The 5071-nt window shown below is 33.8% G+C and overlaps 1 pseudogene; it reads right to left on the bottom strand.

The window, feature by feature from the left end:
- Positions 1 to 898: 898 nt before the first annotated feature.
- LOC138986481 (splicing factor U2AF 35 kDa subunit-like) lies at positions 899 to 1493 on the bottom strand (annotated as a pseudogene).
- Positions 1494 to 5071: the final 3578 nt, after the last annotated feature.

The following is a 5071-nucleotide window of genomic DNA, read 5'->3' as shown; positions in this document are numbered from 1 at the left end:
CAGTTGCCGAGTTAACAAGTCTTGCATTTCTACCATTTCAGGTTTGTTTTTACCTTTTGTGAGCAAGTAGATTCAATTTGCTTTCCTGACTCCAGCATCTTTCTTTACTAACTCAGGAGTGGGGAGATTAATTTTACTATAGCACAGCTCTAATGGAATTTCTAACAAGTTTCTTTCTACTTACAGAGAAACAAAAACAAAACAGACTCTTCAAACTGAAATCCATGTTTCTCCACAATATATGGCTCCAACATACTTTTCTAAGCTTATTTATTACATTTCTAATACATGAGATCGATTCCTCAGTCATTTTGAACTGCTTGTTCCTGTCTTTTATAATCTCCTCATCTAATTCTATCCCTAATTTCATAGTTATTCATTTTATAGTCTTTATGCACTACAAATATAAACTGTCTGTTAGTCTCTGCCTTTCCTAGTTACAACTCAGCAGATAACACTATTCACCTCCAATATATAGGCTCAGTCCTTTCCATTTTAGGGGCCAGAGCCAAACAATCCTACTGATATATTAAAAATGTTATTTTGTGGTTAAAAATATAAGCAGACAATAAATAACTTGTAAAAGAAATATAAATGTCATTAATAGATTTTCAATATTGTTTTAAACTTTAAAAATCAATATTAAAATGATAGCCAACATTATGTGAGATGGTCAGGCTCAAAACTTGTGATGAGAATTATTTATTTTTTCACTATACCACTAAAAATTTTATTCAGAAATCCATCTTTATTGGTTTTGCTCTTTCTGTTTAAAAAATTACCATTATGAACCAGTTTGTTTAATCAACTATGCTTTCTAGCAGACATAGAGTAAAAACGGTATGACTTAGAATTGCCCACATCTTTCATGGTCTCTTAACCACCTTCTGTAGGCACTCTAGTCCCTACACATAGACCTTGACCTCCATCTATGTTTCTTGTGATGGTGTCAGTATAACTCTCACCACAATTCTCTAGAAATGTGCTTCAAATGCATGAAGTTCCAAAAGCCTTCCCCTGCACTACACACTCCCTTTTCATACTGGTGGTAGCAGGCTTCTCTGTTCCAGGGGAGAGCTCAGCAGCATGCACTGTATGTTAAGCCAACAGTTATGCAAGTCAATCACAGCCTTTTCTGTATATTTTTCTGGATGAAATTTGACATACACCTTTACAATTGGTGATCTCCAAGTTTATCACAGATGTTCTTCTCTTCAACTTATTTCTATTTTTCTGTTTTGTAAAAACCTCCTCAAAAAATTCATCATAATATACTTACCTTTTGACACCACTCATAGCACAACACAAACTGTCAGCAGGCAATGAAGAGCTTTGAAGGTTATGGTACATGTTCAAGCAGAGAGTGGTCTGGTAAATTTATTGCATGACTGAGTGCCTCTCTTTCCATGAGGATGCACTCTAATTTTGAAATAAAATGAACAGTTGACTTTGTCTTTCTTGGTGCCAAGGATGGAGACCAAGTAGCCTTCCATTTCCCACCTGCCACTGCCAACACTGTTGCCTGCACAGCTGACCTTCTATGAAGGAAATTTAAATTGGGATTACCTCTGGAAAAAGCAATTGATCAATTTAAAACAACAGCCTATAATAAAAAGCAAATTAAAAATTAAATATTAATAATAATAATCACTAATTTAAATATGGAGTATCTACTCTATTGAAGTATTCATATTTATATGCACTGAGATTAGAAGGGTCTTTAAGGGATACTGCCAATTGTAAAGGAAAGGTTGCAGAATGACGAGCACTATATTTGTATCAACATATACAGATAAAATACCTAATACTCTGTATTATTATGATGACATTTTGTTGTTAGTCACTCACTCATGTCTGACTCTTTGCAACCCCATGGACTGCAGCATGCCAGGCCTCCCTGTCCCTCGTCATCTCCCAAAGTTTGCCCAAGATCATGTCCATTACATCAGTGATGCCATCAACCATCTCATCCTCTGATGCCCTCATGATTACATTTATTGTCAAATAAATATACCAAAAACCTCTTGTAATATTAAAATTTTATGTTTTAAAATGCTTATATTATTTGTTGTAGTTTATCTTATTCTAGAAAAATGTTTTGGGTAGATAATCAGAAAAAACACAAAAATGAATATAAATTTATATGTGAATTATAATGTAATTATAATTCTAAGGTCCAATATTAGTGTAATATTAAATAAATTTTGGTATGCCAATATTGTGCTTTGAAAACCATGCCTAAATATTTATAATATAATATAAATAAAGTTATAGTTTATATCTCCAACGTCAAACACAGGGCCTGATACTAACAAATCAATTTTTAAGGAATGCATGTGTGTATATTATAGTATTAATTGGAAAAATAAAAGATAGCATGCATGTTCAGAGTTTAGAAGTAAGTTGATGAAAATGATTATTGATGGATTATGAGCATAAGAATATTTTAACTATTATCCATACACATATTTTTTCCACAAATGATGATTTGTTGTAGTAAAAAGAATAGCAGTCCCCCAAAAAAGCCATGACAAACTTATTAAAAAGCAGAGACATCACTTTGCAGGCAAAGGTCCATATAGTCAAAGCTTTGGTTTTTTCAGTAGTCATGTATAGATGTGAAAGTTGGACCATAAAGAAGGCTGGGTGCCAAAGAACTGATACTTTCGAAGTGTTCAAAAAGAGTCTTGAGAGTCCCTTGGACAGCAAGGAGATCAAACCAGCCAATCCTAAAGGAAATCACTCCTGAATATTCATTGGAAGGACTGATGCAGAAGCTGAAACTCCAATACTTTGGCCATCTGATTCAAAGAGCTGACTCACTGGAAAAGATCCTGATGCTGGGAAAGATTGAGGGCATGAGGAAAAGGAGGCAACAGGGTATGACATGGTAGGAAGGCATCATCAACTCAATGGACATGAATTTGAGCAAACTCCAGGAGATAGTGAAGGACAGGGAAGCCTAGTGTGCTTCAGTCCATGGGGTTGCAAAGAGTCGGACATGACTGAGGGACTGAACAACAACAAATATGTCCATGTCCTAATTCCCAGAACTTGTTAATATGCCACCTGCCTGGTAAAAGGGACTATACAAGTATGATTAAGATTAAGGACATTAAGATATGGAGATTACTCCAGGTTATGGAGGTGGGCCCACCTTATCAAAAGAATCTAAAAACAAAAGAATGTTTCTCAGCTGTGATCAAAGAGAGATTTGTATCAATGTGTCAGAGAGATTTGACATTAATGGTTTAAAAACGGAGGAAAGAAGACACAAGCCAAGGGATGTGGGTGATCTTTAGAAAAATTCTCTCCTAGAATCTCCAGTAAAGGAATTTAACCTTGCTGACAGCTTGATTTTAGTTCAGTGAGACCCATGTTAGATTTATGAATCCACAGAAGTATAAGGTAATAATTTGTGTTCTTTTGTGGCAATTTGCTATGGCTTCAATAGAAAACAAATACATTTGTTGAATACAAATTCAAAGTATAGACATGCACATAAAAAATCATCTTTAATCCCATATTCAGAAATAACTACCATAACATTATATATACTATAGCATTTTCCTTTATAAATGCAACATATCTCAGAAAAAGGCAACTTCATTCTTCCAGTTGCTCAAGTCAAAACCCTTGGGGTAAGTATTTACTTTTTTTTTTTTTTTCTGTCATATACAACATTCCATTAATCAGCTCTATATTTGTAATAATCTAACCATTCTCACCATCTCCAAATATTACCTGGTCCAAGCCACCATTAGCTCTCACTTAAATTTTAATAGCCTCTAAATATTTTCCCTGCATCCATACTTGCCCATTCACCATAGAACAGCCAGAATTATCCTTTACAAATATATATCAGTCACCTTCTAAAGATATTCTTTCTTTCAGAATAAAATTTAATTCCTCACAGTTGCTTATGAATCCCTAGAAAAATGTGACCTTCAGGTGCTTCTCTGATCTCATTTTCTATTGCTTTTCAGTCTCAGTCACTCCACTCCAGCCATTAATACCCTGAATGCTTTTGCTTTCAATTACCAATCATGTTCAAAAAACAGGACCTTTATACTCACTGATTCTTTTGCCTATAACATTTTTCATAAAGACATCTATATGGCTCAATTTCATTTCACTTAGGTTTATGCTCAAATATCATATAACCCAATGGATTTCTGTGACCTCCCTCTATCAAATAACACCATTTTCCCTATGTTCTCTGTCTCCTTACTTTACTTTATTTTCCTCATTAAACTCACCACTACCTGAAATAAATTATGTGCATTTCAGATATTGTATATGAAATTGTATGTTTATATGCATTTATTTTTTATGTATTTTATAAGAATTTCTGTGCTTTTTCTTCTTTTTCAGGATATATAAATAACATAAATGTGTTTCTCTTATGTTTTTGGAAGCACATGATTAAGAAATGATCTCTTCCTAACTACTTTTGTTACTGCATGCCTTTGACTTTGAGGCTTTTATGCATATTGTCATTGTGAAAGCTGTTGTTGGTGTACCTCAATGTAAGATTTTGAAGTTTTCTTTTGGTATTTATCTTTTATGGTTGTCTCTGAGATTTCTGTATCTGTGGTTTTGTGTCGGACATTAATTTAGGGTAAATTCTTAGTCATTATTGTTCAACTATTTTTCTGTTTCTCTTATTTTCTCCTCCTTGTATTCCCATTATGTGTATGTTACATGTTTTGTAATTGTACCACAGACCTTGGGTATTCTCTTCTGGTTATTTCAGTCTTTGTTCTCTTTGCTTTTCAGTTTTGAAGGTTTCTTTTGAGATATTCTTAATCTCAGAGATTCTTTTCTCAGTCATATCCAATATACTAATAAGCCAAGCAGAGATAATTCTTCATTTCTGTAACAGTGTTTTTAATCTTTAGAATTTCTTTTGTTTTTTTTTCCTAGAATTTTCATCTTTCTGCTTGCATTGCCATCTGTTCTTGCACGTTGTCTGCCTTATTCATTAGAGCTGTTACCATGTTAATTATAATTGTTTTAAATACCTACTTTAACAGTTCAACATCCCTGCCATATCTGGTTCTGATGCTTG

Source organism: Bos mutus, chromosome X (genome assembly GCF_027580195.1).
Source record: "Bos mutus isolate GX-2022 chromosome X, NWIPB_WYAK_1.1, whole genome shotgun sequence".
In the NCBI taxonomy this organism is placed as follows: Eukaryota; Metazoa; Chordata; class Mammalia; order Artiodactyla; family Bovidae; genus Bos; species Bos mutus.
The sequence above is the reverse complement of the archived record's forward strand: the minus strand, read 5'-3'. Positions and strand labels throughout refer to the sequence as shown.